We start from the raw sequence: 14,929 nt of genomic DNA, 5'->3' as shown, positions 1-14,929 counted from the left end.
TCCGACCCTCAGCCATGTGATTCTTGAAGCTTGCCTCCTCCGTGCTCTCTCGATGGCAGTCAATCCTAATATCTTGAGCTTCAGCTGTTTTTTGAGATTGAGCTCCGTTGTCGATAGCCTTCTGCTCTCCTGGGCTAGATCGAGCAAACAAATGACTTCGTTTGCAATGTGAAACTGCATGCTTGCCCTTCCAAGCGTGGCTTTGCTCCAGATCTTCAGATCCGCTGCCGTCCGCTCAAGCTTCTACTTCACCCTGACGAAAGGGCAATCGTGGTGTACTGGCCTTTGCCACGCCCGCAGGACAGTTTCCATAAAGCGGGGGAAGCGCGGCCAGAAGCTCTCAAACCTGAAGCGCGCCTGTCTGCAAGGTTTGCTTGCGGCTGTCAGATAGAGCGGGCAATGATCTGAAAAGGAGGTAGAGGTAGCCACAAGGATGTGATCAGGGTGCATCTCTTCCCAGTGCTCGTTGCAGAAAACTTTGTCGATGCTGCAGAGGGTTGGGACTTCTCTTTCGTTGCTCCATGTGAAACGACGGTTTTTGCATTTTATCTCTCTCAGTCCCGCTTGATCGATGGCCCTTCAAAACTTTCCAATCATCCTTCTGTTTATGGCCCTTCGAAACTTTCCAATCATCCTTCTGTTTATATTGGCATTGTTCTTGTCTGCAGCCTCGTAGATCATGTTAAAGTCACCATTGATCATCCAGGGCTTAGCCGTAGGAGGAGCTGCCGTGGCAATTTCAGCCATGAAGTTATCTTTCTGTGCGTCATCTATTGGTCCATAGACCATAGTGATCCAGAAGTGAAGTCCTGATTGGAGCTCAAGAACCCTAACCAGCGAGAGGGCGCGCCCCGAGTCAGAGAAGAAGAACTGGGCCACCGGGTCCTCCACCGGCACGGCCTGCACCGGGCGAAGGGGCTGAGGCGGGGTGGCGCGCAGAACATTGGTGCTGGAGTTCTTCTCTTCCTCCCGACGACCAACTGAGCGACGCCTTCCGACCGGGGTGCGGCTGCGCTGGCGATGCACACTGTTGACGACGTCCTCGCCGCTGCCCCTGGCATGACAGTCGTGCCCAAGCAGCCGGTCCCTCCAAGACCGGCTCGAGCCACCACTGCCACCATCGCCTTCACGGTCGCGACCAGCGCCGCCCAGGACCGGTCAGCCGGTCCCTCCAAGACCGGCTCGAGCCACCACTACCACCATCGCCTTCACGGTCGCGACCAGCGCCGCCCAGGACCGGGCCGCAGCCTACCGGGCCGACACGCGGCACAGAGCTGCGAGCCCTGCCCAGTCTGTCCTCCACGCGGGTGACCCAAGTGCCCGACTCGATGCAAGGGAGAGGGCGGTCGTCGCTGTCCTCCGAGAAGGGCAGACCGCTATGCCCCGAGTGGAAGGAGCGCGGCGAGAGGGGCGACTAGTCCTCGAGCAGGTCGACGTGGATCAGCATGTCGTAGCGGCAGGCACCAGGCAGCAGAGGGACGCGGCGGTCGTCGAGGGCGATGCCAACGATCTCATCAGAGCAGCCGGTGCCGCGCTTCATCACCCAGAGGGCGCGCCTGGTCGAGATGTGGGCTACATCCTAGACCCAAAGCCAGCACGCAAAGGTCTTGGTATGGCCCCTCTCCAAAGGGCGCAAGTCCAGCCAATCAACGCGGCCGATGTCTTCGAGGGCCTCCTCGGCGCCCGGCAGAGACCAGGACTGCATGAGCAGGTCTTCAATCATCACACGCACATGGTGGTTGAACTTGAGGATTGCGGCATGGTCGTCTTCATTCCACGCCCTGATGAAGTACTTGCAGCCGTCGACCTGCACGCCGCACGGCATTGTCCCAATGAGCGGGAAGGTCGAAGTGGACGGGGAAGGCTTCGGGCTGGTGCGCCATGACGCGCAACTGGTGCGGGCTGGTGGAGAGCTGCTCAAAGATCACCCTGCCGACCGCTGCTAGGGTGGTGGAGTGCGAGCGGTCGGCAGCGGTGAGGGTGACGGCATGCTGGCACGGAATGTGCTTCTCGATCTCCAGCACCAAGGTGGCCACGATCACCCTGTAGCTCTCGCACGGCCGCCTGGCCGGATCACACAGGAGAAGGCAATTCATGTGGGTGTGGGGATGCTCGTCCGGGAAGACGAGGCGGTCCCGGAACGGGGCGCGCGCGGTCGCATGAAAATTGTCCAGTTTGTTGAAATCCAATTTGAAGTTTACACGGACAAGGTTTAAGGTCCATCTCCAGCACCAGTGTGATTCACTGTTGCTGCCCTATGGAGAATTGTAAAAACGTTAACACATGTTCGGGACTACTGGGCAAACCGCATAATTAACCCCTTGGGGGAAAGCTGTCTTAATTCATGGAATTGATGCTGAGGAAATCTGGCTACTGATGTCTTTAGAGCATCTCTAGTGGCTTGTGCAAATGGTAATCTATACCAAATTTAAACTACCACATGCCAAAAAACGTTTTCAGTGGCTTGTCTATTGCGTCGTGTCGGCAGGGAGGGAGGCGGCCGCGCCAGCGCTGGACACGGAGGTTGTTGCGCCTGGACCGCCGCCTCATCAGGGTTGAACCTGTTGCTATTGTTTATTTCTCATAAATTATATAAGGTGTTGCTAGTATTGAACCTAAAATAATTTCACGACTGGTTTATTTTCTCCTTTATATGTCTTGCGGATGAAAAAAATAAATGAGAACAACTCAGAAATGACCAACATAAGATTTTTAGAAAATATAGCTGCTATAAGATATTATTAAAATATATGAAAAAGAATATAGACATCATGTATATAGACAATTCGCTGGAAAACTTAGGTTGTCTAAAAGAAAATCTTTTTACACCATTGTGTATATGTAGATATAGACTATCAAATTTAGACAAGCCACTAGGGATGCTCTTACAATCTGGCCAGTGATGTTCCCTTTTGCTCCATTGCACGTTCTGGGCGAAAGGTACTCAGAACCGCGTTTTGGTTTCATTCCCCTTCTAATTACGTCGTTCTGCTGGATCAGTAACTGCAAATTTTACTTCCAGGAAAAGATGCGGCTCCTCTTTTGTTCTACTACCTTCATCCTCGGGTGAAGCCGGAACATTTTATTTCATTATTAAAAATACGACCATGTTAGGTTTTTGGCATGAAACAGATCTTGCTTGGTCCAGATCTCACACAAAACATTGTTAGCAGAAAATCATCAGCACCGGTAAAACAAAAGAAAACCATATTTGCGGCAACTTGACATTCAGAATGAGTAGGAGGATTTTATCATCAAATAGATCGGACAACAATTGTATTCCTCATCATGCCAGCAACACAAATCTTACCAAAATAGTGAAAGGGAAACGCAAGCAAAGGATCTGACTAAGCAAATGTTCCCTCAGACAAATGCCTCGATTGTCCACACGGTTTAATAGAATGGATTACGTCAGACTCGTCATCTGTTTTCATCATCACAGAGAACCAAGAGCTACGAAAAACAGGGGAAGATGCAAAAACAGAGCAGCTTGAAAGAAAAAAAGCGATGAACAAGGGACGTCCTCTCAGACAAATGCCTCGTATTGTCCCCATGGTTTAAGGAATGGATTGTATCGGACATCTAATCAGTGTTGATCATCACCGAGAACAAAGCACAAACAATTTACAAAAATGAGTGAATGTAAACGGGGGTATAGTAACAGGAAGCTCCTGGTACGGGAGCAGCCAGTGTCGCAAAAACCCGTTTCCTTCTCGCTCTCTGCCAATCTAACGAGAAACAAGGCCATTGAAAGAGACCAAGCATCAGATACCTCATGGCATTCGTCCTACCGTAACAATCAAATCACAGATCCTAGGTAAGCAAATCAAAGAAAGAAGGGGATTTTCCAAAAGTAGATCGGAGGACAAGAAAATAGATGCAATCTCAGTTGAAAGATGGTGATTGTTGTTGAGATAATCACAGAGGAACTCAGCATAATTAAACGATTACATCACCGATTGCAACCAATCGAAAAACTTGAGAAAAGAAACAAAAGGAAATCAAGAAAACAGAGAAGGAGGCGGAGGGGGTGAGATCAGATGGTAGTGCATGTTGTTTCTCATCATCTGTAGATGCAGAGATTTGGTTATGGATTGGTTTATCCTCATTTCAATCCCCCGGAGAACCGCCTCGAAACAGAAAGACAAAGCAACAAGAAGAGCGGAGGAAAATGGGGAGAAGAATCCCAGGTGAGATCAGATGGTAGTGCATGTTGTTTCTCATCATCTGTAGATGCAGAGATTTGGTTATGGATGGATTTATCCTCATTTCAACCCCGGAGAAACGAATCAAATCGAAGACAAAGAAGAAGCAACAAACATACCGAAGGAAAATGGGGAGAAGAATCCCAGTTCTGCTGGTCTGGGCGAGACGCGCTTGGCTTGGGTGCCAATCGCAGGTGCAGGAAGAATTCCTTTTATAGCCGGTGGCGGCGGCGGCTAGGGTTTGCTCGGTTTGCACCGAGGACTCGCCGAACGGGGGTGCAATACTGGGCCGGGCTAAGATGCCGTGCTATGGGCCGAAGTGCGCTGTGCATTGCAAAGATTAAATATCTAATATACTGGTTTCTCAACAACTACTGGTGCCCTCAAAAAAATATCTACTGGTGCATTTTGCGAAACTCAAAACAAAAAAAATGAACATTTTGTTCTTTAACGAAAGAATCTACTAGTTCATTTCCCTAGCTGTATGCCCGAGTGGCCGACATTTTTTTGTCTTCTAAAAAAGGTTTATTATTATAGTTCTATGCCTCAAGCATAATCCAAATTACATAGAGGTCCCTCGAACAACGAAGGCCACTGCCGCTACCAGAACGAATCATCGAGGCGTCGTTGTCATCGCTACCCTACCAAAGTCGGGCTAGCCTTGTCGATGACCTTTGAAAGTCTCCGTGCACTTGCCCTTGAGGACCAACGCCTTGGAACGCAAGTCATCATTTTATGACCCCTTGAATCAATATGAAGTGTCATTGTGCACGCACGATGAGAAATCCAAACCTCACGCCTCAAGGAGACCGCATGAATTCATGCTGGAGATCCGTCGGCTCCATCCAGACGAACGAACTTGTAGTGGTACCAAGATCTCATAAGCTACCCTACCGGAAAAGTTTTTTTTTTACCGAAAAAGTCATAAGCTACCCTACATGATTGTGCTCATCCATATGTAATTCATGCATTGAATCTGTTGCTATGCGATGAATTATTAATTTGTGTCCATATTATCATGGATGGATGGATATTGATAGATCTATATTGCTCATATTTCACTAATCTAATTATTGGCATGTCTGCAAAGAAAGCATAACAATGAAAGTAGTGTGTGTTACATGGATTAGTTCCATATATTTGAAGCTTTTCCCGGGTGACAGTAGGAAACGAAACATTCGACGAGTTTGCCTTGCTAATATAAAAAATATTTATTAGCATTTACCATTGTAACATAGGTCGTGAGAGTAATATATTTACTTTTTGCAGGTAGAGTAATATGGCTTTCAATTTATATGGAGTGAATCCCGATTTTCACCCCCTATTTTGACTTTTCTGACACTAATTACCCCATTTAGCTAGATTTCATCCGTTTTACCCCATTTCGTAAAAGTTTTGCCACAATTTCCCATGTTTAAAATTTGTGAGCGTTCTGACCTGTAGGTCACAATTGTCAAGTCCAGCTGGTATGCCACGTCGATGATTTTTCCTAGCTATTTTACTCACTTCTGAACCAGGCCACACTACTTCTCCCGACCGGACCTGGCCGATGGAGGTCGATTGTGTTGCGTCGAACACACAACGCCCGAGTCGGTCGAGCGTCACACTCGTATCCAGTTGCTCATCCGCAATCAATTGCATTGCCCGTCCTTCTGAACGCACACACCTGTCAGGCTCGCTCGAACCTAGGGTTAGGGATTTTCAGTCGACAGCCACGCCGATGCCGATGGCGGCGGCGGCGGGTGTTGAGCGACGGCCATGCGATTTTGTACATCCACGAGCAGGGTTGTATAATCCGTGACATCAAGGCGGGGAAATGAGCCCTGGACTCCGACGGCTCCGTCAAGCTTGCCGACGTCGGTGTGGGCGCGTCCATGTACGTGACCAGTGACCCCATCAGGTTGTGCTCAGTTCTTCTTCCAACTTTGGCAACATAGCACGGACCCCATTAGACCGTGTGATTCCGTACATCCACGGGCAAGGTCGTATAATCCGCGACATCAAGGTAGGAAATGAGCCATGGACTCCGAAGACTCCGTCAAGCTCACTGATGTCGAGGGCGCGTCCATGTACGTGACCGGTGACCCATCAGGTTAGTGCTCAATTCTTCTTCCTACTCTACTGAGATAGCAGGAGCCCATCAGGCCATGCTCAGTTGATGGCGGGTCTATGGCGATGCCTAGTCCAACAAATCGGTGAGGTTGGTGAACAAACAAGCCCACTCTGTCTGTACATACCCCGTACCACATGGTTTTGACCATCTCTATCATAGCAATTTGTGTATTCTGAATTTTTTTCAGACTCATGCATTTGCAGGTGAGGTGTTTGATTCAGACAGCCAGCCGCCACCCCTCTTACCTGCCGCTCACTCCAACGATCGCCAACCGCCACTCCACTTGCATGCCGCTCGTCGCCTACGTCGTCCTACCCCCTCAAAAGAAAGTATGCAGTGGTTTGGGGCAGTTGTTGGGGAACGCGGTAATTTCAAAAAATTCCTACGCACACGCAAGATCCATCTAGGTTATGCATAGCAACGAGAGAGGAGAGTGTTGTCCACGTACCCTCGTAGACCATAAGCGGAAGCGTTATGATAACGCGGTTGATGTAGTCGTACGTCTTCACGATCCGACCGATCCTAGCACCGAAGGTACGGCACCTCCGCGATCTACACACGTTCAACTCGATGACGTCCCACGAACTCTAGATCCAGCTGAGGTCGAGGGAGAGTTCGTCAGCACGATGGCGAGATGACGGTAATGATGAAGTTACCGACACAGGGCTTTGCCTAAGCTCTACAACAATATGATCGACGTGGAAATCTGTGGAGGTGGTCACCGCACACGGCTAAACAATCAACTTGTCTGTCTATGGGGTTCCCCCTCCCCACGTATATAAAGGAAGGAGGGGGAGGTCGGCCGACCCTCCTCGACGCGCCCCCAAGAGGGGAATCCTACTATGACTCCAAGTCCTAGTAGGTTTCCACCAAAAGGGATGGAGGGGGAAGGAAGGAGAGGGATAGGGGAAAGGAAAAGGGGGGCGTCGCCCCCCTTCCTAGTCCAATTTGGACTCAAGGGGGAGGGGGCGCGCGGCCTGCCCTGGCCGCCCCTCTCTCTCTCTCCACTAAGGCCTATCGAGGCCCATTAGTTCCCCCGGGGTTTCCGATAACCCTCCGACACTCTTGTTTTATTTGAAACTTCTCCGGAACACTTCCGGTGTCCGAACATATCTGTCCAATATATCAATCTTTATGTCTCGACCATTTCGAGACTCCTCGTCATGTCTGTGATCATATCCAGGACTCTGAACTACCTTCGGTACATCAAAACACATAAACTCATAATACCGATCGTCACCGAACGTTAAGCGTGCGCTGTGTTGGAAATATGCCCTAGAGGCAATAATAAAAGCATTATTATTATATTTCTTTGTTCATGATAATTGTCTTTATTCATGCTATAACTGTATTATCCGGAAATCGTAATACACGTGTGAATACATAGACTATAATATGTCCCTAGTAAGCCTCTAGTTGACTAGCTCGTTGATCAACAGATAGTCATGATTTCCTGGCTATGGACATTGGATGTCATTGATAACGGGATCACATCATTAGGAGAATGATGTGATGGACAAGACCCAATCCTAAGCATAGCACAAAGATCGTGTAGTTCGTTTGCTAGAGCTTTTCCAATGTCAAGTATCTTTTCCTTTGACCATGAGATCGTGTAACTCCCGGATACCGTAGGAGTGCTTTGGGTGTATCAAACGTCACAACGTAACTGGGTGACTATAAAGGTGCATTACAGGTATCTCCGAAAGTGTCTGTTGGGTTGACACGGATCGAGACTGGGATTTGTCACTCCATATAACGGAGAGGTATCACTGGGCCCACTCGGTAATGCATCATCATTATGAGCTCAAGGTGACCAAGTGGTTGATCACGGGATCATGCGTTACGGTACGAGTAAAGTGACTTGCCGGTAACGAGATTGAACAAGGTATTGGGATACCGACGATCGAGTCTCGGGCAAGTAACATACCGATTGACAAAGGGAATTGTATACGGAGTTGATTAATCCTCGACATCGTGGTTCATCCGATGAGATCATCGTGGAGCATGTGGGAGCCATCATGGGTATCCAGATCCCGCTGTTGGTTATTGACCGGAGAGTCGTCTCGGTCATGTCTGCCTGTCTCCCGAACCCGTAGGGTCTACACACTTAAGGTTCGGTGACGCTAGGGTTGTGAAGATATGTATATGCAGTAACCCGAATGTTGTTCGGAGTCCCGGATGAGATCCCGGACGTCACGAGGAGTTCCGGAATGGTCCGAAGGTAAAGAATTATATATAGGAAGTGCTGTTTCAGCCATCGGGACAAGTTTCGGGGTTATCGGTATTGTACCGGGACCACCGGAGGGGTCCCGGGGGCCCACCGGGTGGGGCCACCTATCCCGGGGGGCCCACATGGGCTGTAGGGGGTGCGCTTTGGCCTGTATGGGCCAAGGGCACCAGCCCCTATAGGCCCATGCGCCTAGGGTTTCCATATGGGAGGAGTCCCACTAGTGGAAGGCACCCCTGAGTGCCTTGGGGGGAGGGAAACCTCCCCTGGCCGCCGCACCAAGGAGATTATATCTCCTGGGCTGGCGCACCACCCCCCCTTGGCCCTCCTATATATAGTGGGGGAGAGGAGGGATTTTATACCTCAGCCTTTGGTGCTTCCTCTCTCCCCGTTACGTCTCTCTCTCGTAGTATAGGCGAAGCCCTGCTACTGTGACGCCCTGCATCCACCACCACGCCGTCGTGCTGCTGGATCTTCATCAACCTCTCTTCCCCCCTTGCTGGATTAAGAAAGGAGGAGACGTCATCCGTTCCGTACGTGTGTTGAACGCGGAGGCATCGTCCGTTCGGTGCTAAGATCATCGGTGATTTGAATCACGTCATGTTCGACTACATCATCCCCGTTCTTTGAACGCTTCCGCTCGCGATCTACAAGGTACGTAGATGCATCTAATCACTCGTTGCTAGATGAACTCATAGATGGATCTTGGTGAAACCGTAGGAAAATTTTTGTTTTCTGCAACGTTCCCCAACAGTGGCATCATGAGCTAGGTCTATGCGTAGTTCTCTTGCACGAGTAGAACACAAAGTCGTTGTGGGCGTTGATTTTGTTCAATATGCTTGCCGTTACTAGTCTTATCTTGATTCGGCGGCATCGTGGGATGAAGCGGCCCGGACCGACCTTACACGTACTCTTACGTGAGACAGGTTCCACCGACTGACATGCACTAGTTGCATAAGGTGGCTAGCGGGTGTCTGTCTCTCCTACTTTAGTCGGATCGGATTCGATGAAAAGGGTCCTTATGAAGGGTAAATAGCAATTGGCATATCACGTTGTGGTCTTTGCGTAGGTAAGAAACGTTCTTGCTAGAAACCCATAGCAGCCACGTAAAACATGCAAACAATAATTAGAGAACGTCTAACTTGTTTTTGCAGGGTATGCTATGTGATGTGATATGGCCAAAGTTGTGATGAATGATGAATGATCTATATGTGATGTATGAGATGTTCATGCTATTGTAATAGGAATCACAACTTACATGTCGATGAGTATGACGGTGACAGGATGATCATGGAGCCCCAAGATGGAGATCAAAGGAGCTATGTGATATTGGCCATATCATGTCACTATTATTATTTGATTGCATGTGATGTTTATCATGTTTTGCATCTTGTTTGCTTAGAACGACGGTAGTAAATAAGATGATCCCTCATAATAATTTCAAGAAAGTGTTCCCCCTAACTGTGCACCGTTGCTACAGTTCGTCGTTTCGAAGCACCACGTGATGATCGGGTGTGATAGATCCTTACGTTCACATACAACGGGTGTAAGACAGATTTACACACGCAATACACTTAGGTTGACTTGACGAGCCTAGCATGTGCATAGACATGGCCTCGGAACACAGAAGACCGAAAGGTCGAGCATGAGTCGTATAGAAGATACGATCAACATGAGGATGTTCACCGACGTTGACTAGTCCGTGTCACGTGATGATCGGACACGGCCTAGCCAACTCGGATCATGTTATACTTAGATGACTAGAAGAGGGATGTCTATCTAAGTGGGAGTTCATTAATAATTTGATTAGATGAACTTAATTATCATGAACTTAGTCTAAAATCTTTACAATATGTCTTGTAGATCAAATGGCCAACGTTGTATTCAATATCAACGCGTTCCTAGAGAAAACCAAGCTGAAAGACGATGGCAGCAACTATACGGACTGGGTCCGGAACCTGAGGATCATCCTCATAGCTGCCAAGAAAGATTATGTCCTACAAGCACCGCTAGGTGATCCACCCGTCCCACAGAACCAAGACGCTATGAACGCTTGGCAGACACGTACTGATGACTACTCCCTCGTTCAGTGCGGCATGCTTTACAGCTTAGAACCGGGGCTCCAAAAGCGTTTTGAGAGACATGGAGCATATGAGATGTTCGAAGAGCTGAAAATGGTTTTCCAAGCTCATGCCCGGGTCGAGAGATATGAAGTCTCCGACAAATTCTTCAGCTGTAAGATGGAGGAAAATAGTTCTGTCAGTGAGCACATACTCACTATGTCTGGGTTACATAACCGCTTGACTCAGCTGGGAGTTAATCTCCCGGATGACGCGGTCATTGACAGAATCCTCCAGTCGCTTCCACCAAGCTACAAGAGCTTTGTGATGAACTTCAATATGCAGGGGATGGAAAAGACCATTCCTGAAGTATTTGCAATGCTGAAATCAGCAGAGGTAGAAGTCAAGAAGGAACATCAAGTGTTGATGGTCAATAAAACCACCAAGTTCAAGAAGGGCAAGGGTAAAAAGAACTTTGAGAAGGACGACAAGGAAGTTGCCGCGCCCGGCAAGCAAGCTGCTGGGAAGAAGAAGTCAAAGTATGGACCCAAGCCTGAGATGGAGTGCTTTTATTGCAAAGGGAAGGGTCACTGGAAGCGGAACTGCCCCAAATACTTAGCGGACAAGAAGGCCGGCAAAACAAAAGGTATATGTGATATACATGTAATTGATGTGTACCTTACCAGTACTCGAAGTAACTCCTGGGTATTTGATACCGGTGCCGTTGCTCATATTTGTAACTCACAGCAGGAGCTGCAGAATAAACAGAGACTGGGGAGGGACGAGGTGACGATGCGCGTCGGGAATGGTTCCAAGGTCGATGTGATCGCCGTCGGCACGCTACCTCTACATTTACCTACGGGATTAGTTATAAACCTCAATAATTGTTATTTCGTGCCAAGTTTGAGCATGAACATTGTATCAGGATCTCGTTTAATACGAGATGGCTACTCATTTAAATCTGAGAATAATGGTTGTTCTATTTATATGAGAGATATGTTTTATGGTCATGCTCCGATGGTCAATGGTTTATTCTTAATGAATCTCGAACGTAATATTACACATATTCATAGTATGGATACCAAAAGATGTAAGGTTGATAATGATAGTCCCACATACTTGTGGCACTGCCGCCTTGGTCACATAGGTGTCAAACGCATGAAGAAGCTCCATGCAGATGGACTTTTGGAGTCTCTTGATTATGAATCATTTGACACGTGCGAACCATGCCTCATGGGTAAAATGACCAAGACTCCGTTCTCAGGAACAATGGAGCGAGCAACCAACTTATTGGAAATCATACATACTGATGTGTGCGGTCCAATGAGTGTTGAGGCTCGCGGTGGCTATCGTTATGTTCTCACCCTCACTGATGACTTAAGTAGATATGGGTATGTCTACTTAATGAAACACAAGTCTGAAACCTTTGAAAAGTTCAAGGAATTTCAGAGTGAAGTTGAGAATCAACGTGACAGGAAAATCAAGTTTCTACGATCAGATCGTGGAGGAGAATACTTGAGTCACGAATTTGGCACACACTTAAGAAAATGTGGAATAGTTTCACAGCTCACGCCGCCTGGAACACCTCAGCGTAATGGTGTGTCCGAACATCATAATCGCACTCTATTAGATATGGTGCGATCTATGATGTCTCTTACCGACTTACCGCTATCTTTTTGGGGCTACGCTTTAGAGACTGCCGCATTCACTTTAAATAGGGCTCCGTCGAAATCCGTTGAGACGACACCGTTTGAATTATGGTTTGGGAAGAAACCTAAGCTGTCGTTTCTAAAAGTTTGGGGATGCGATGCTTATGTCAGGAAACTTCAACCTGAAAAGCTCGAACCCAAATCGGAAAAATGCGTCTTCATAGGATACCCTAAAGAAACCATTGGGTATATCTTCTACCTCAGATCCGAAGGCAAGATCTTTGTTGCCAAGAATGGATCCTTTCTGGAGAAAGAGTTTCTCTCGAAAGAAGTAAGTGGGAGGAAAGTAGAACTTGATGAAGTATTGCCTCTTGAACCGGAAAATGGCGCAACTCAAGAAAATGTTCCTGAGGCGCCTGCACCGACTAGAGAGGAAGCTATTGATGATGATCAAGATACTTCTGATCAAGCTCCTACTGAAATTCGAAGGTCCACAAGGACACGTTCCGCACCAGAGTGGTACGGCAACCCTGTCTTGGAAATCATGTTGTTAGACAACAGTGAACCTTCGAACTATGAAGAAGCGATGGCAGGCCCGGATTCCGACAAATGGCTAGAAGCCATGAAATCCGAGATAAGATCCATGTATGAAAACGAAGTATGGACTTTGACTGACTTGCCCGTTGAACGGCGAGCCATAGAAAATAAATGGATCTTCAAGAAGAAGACATACGTGGATGGTAATGTGACCATCTATAAAGCTCGGCTTGTCGCTAAGGGTTATCGACAAGTTCAAGGAATTGACTACGATGAGACTTTCTCACCGGTAGCGAAGCTAAAGTCCGTCCGAATCATGTTAGCAATTGCCGCATTCTACGATTATGAGATATGGCAAATGGACGTCAAAACGGCATTCCTTAATGGTTTCCTTAAGGAAGAGTTGTATATGATGCAGCCGGAAGGTTTTGTCGATCCTAAGAATGCTGACAAGGTGTGCAAGCTCCAACGCTCAATTTATGGGCTGGTGCAAGCATCTCGGAGTTGGAACATTCGCTTTGATGAGATGATCAAAGCGTTTGGGTTTACGCAGACTTATGGAGAAGCCTGCGTTTACAAGAAAGTGAGTGGGAGCTCTGTAGCATTTCTCATATTATATGTAGATGACATACTTTTGATGGGAAATGATATAGAACTCTTGGACAGCATCAAGGCCTACTTGAATAAGAGTTTTTCAATGAAGGACCTTGGAGAAGCTGCTTATATATTAGGCATCAAGATCTATAGGGATAGATCAAGACGCCTCATAGGTCTTTCACAAAGCACATACCTTGATAAGATTTTGAAGAAGTTCAAAATGGATCAGTCCAAGAAAGGGTTCTTGCCTGTTTTGCAAGGTGTGAGATTGAGCTCAGCTCAATGCCCGACCACGGCAGAAGAGATAGAAGAGATGAGTATCATCCCCTATGCCTCAGCCATAGGTTCTATTATGTATGCCATGCTGTGTACCAGACCTGATGTAAACCTTGCCGTAAGTTTGGTAGGAAGGTACCAAAGTAATCCCGGCAAGGAACACTGGACAGTGGTCAAGAATATCCTGAAGTACCTGAAAAGGACAAAGGACATGTTTCTCGTTTATGGAGGTGGCGAAGAGCTCGTCGTAAAGGGTTACGTCGACGCTAGCTTCGACACAGATCTGGATGACTCTAAGTCACAAACCGGATACGTGTATATGTTGAATGGTGGAGCAGTGAGCTGGTGCAGCTGCAAACAGAGCGTCGTGGCGGGATCTACATGTGAAGCGGAGTACATGGCAGCCTCGGAGGCAGCACATGAAGCAATATGGGTGAAGGAGTTCATCACCGACCTAGGAGTCATACCCAGTGCGTCGGGGCCAATCAAACTCTTTTGTGACAACACTGGAGCTATTGCACTTGCCAAGGAGCCCAGGTTTCACAAGAAGACAAGGCACATCAAGCGTCGCTTCAACTCCATTCGTGAAAATGTTCAAAATGGAGACATAGAGATTTGTAAAGTACATACGGACCTGAATGTAGCAGATCCGTTGACTAAACCTCTCCCTAGGGCAAAACATGATCAAAACCAGAATTCCATGGGTGTTCGATTCATCACAATGTAACTAGATTATTGACTCTAGTGCAAGTGGGAGACTGTTGGAAATATGCCCTAGAGGCAATAATAAAAGCATTATTATTATATTTCTTTGTTCATGATAATTGTCTTTATTCATGCTATAACTGTATTATCCGGAAATCGTAATACACGTGTGAATACATAGACCATAATATGTCCCTAGTAAGCCTCTAGTTGACTAGCTCGTTGATCAACAGATAGTCATGATTTCCTGGCTATGGACATTGGATGTCATTGATAACGGGATCACATCATTAGGAGAATGATGTGATGGACAAGACCCAATCCTAAGCATAGTACAAAGATCGTGTAGTTCGTTTGCTAGAGCTTTTCCAATGTCAAGTATCTTTTCCTTTGACCATGAGATCGTGTAACTCCCGGATACCGTAGGAGTGCTTTGGGTGTATCAAACGTCACAACGTAACTGGGTGACTATAAAGGTGCATTACAGGTATCTCCGAAAGTGTCTGTTGGGTTGACACGGATCGAGACTGGGATTTGTCACTCCATATAACGGAGAGGTA

General features: G+C 47.5%; 1 long non-coding RNA gene and 5 other non-coding genes across 6 annotated transcripts; all 6 read right to left on the bottom strand.

Annotated features, from left to right (window-relative positions):
* Positions 1–2,747: 2,747 nt before the first annotated feature.
* LOC125507337 (uncharacterized) lies at positions 2,748–4,449 on the bottom strand. The gene is made up of 2 exons (XR_015602675.1): positions 4,325–4,449; positions 2,748–4,227 (listed from the first exon to the last, which is right to left on the bottom strand). It is a non-coding gene; the product is annotated as an uncharacterized LOC125507337 (long non-coding RNA).
* On the bottom strand, positions 3,229–3,295 carry LOC125511748 (small nucleolar RNA Z105). The gene has a single exon (XR_007285100.1). It is a non-coding gene; the product is annotated as a small nucleolar RNA Z105 (small nucleolar RNA).
* On the bottom strand, positions 3,359–3,445 carry LOC125511915 (small nucleolar RNA SNOR75). Its single transcript, XR_007285185.1, has one exon. It is a non-coding gene; the product is annotated as a small nucleolar RNA SNOR75 (small nucleolar RNA).
* On the bottom strand, positions 3,522–3,608 carry LOC125511918 (small nucleolar RNA SNOR75). Its single transcript, XR_007285187.2, has one exon. It is a non-coding gene; the product is annotated as a small nucleolar RNA SNOR75 (small nucleolar RNA).
* LOC125511867 (small nucleolar RNA F1/F2/snoR5a) lies at positions 3,639–3,784 on the bottom strand. The gene has a single exon (XR_007285139.1). It is a non-coding gene; the product is annotated as a small nucleolar RNA F1/F2/snoR5a (small nucleolar RNA).
* LOC125511740 (small nucleolar RNA Z196/R39/R59 family) lies at positions 3,879–3,964 on the bottom strand. The gene has a single exon (XR_007285094.2). It is a non-coding gene; the product is annotated as a small nucleolar RNA Z196/R39/R59 family (small nucleolar RNA).
* Positions 4,450–14,929: the final 10,480 nt, after the last annotated feature.

This window comes from Triticum urartu, chromosome 5A (genome assembly GCF_056163025.1).
Source record: "Triticum urartu cultivar PI428250 chromosome 5A, HENAU_Tu73, whole genome shotgun sequence".
Taxonomy (NCBI): domain Eukaryota; kingdom Viridiplantae; phylum Streptophyta; class Magnoliopsida; order Poales; family Poaceae; genus Triticum; species Triticum urartu.
The sequence above is the reverse complement of the archived record's forward strand: the minus strand, read 5'-3'. Positions and strand labels throughout refer to the sequence as shown.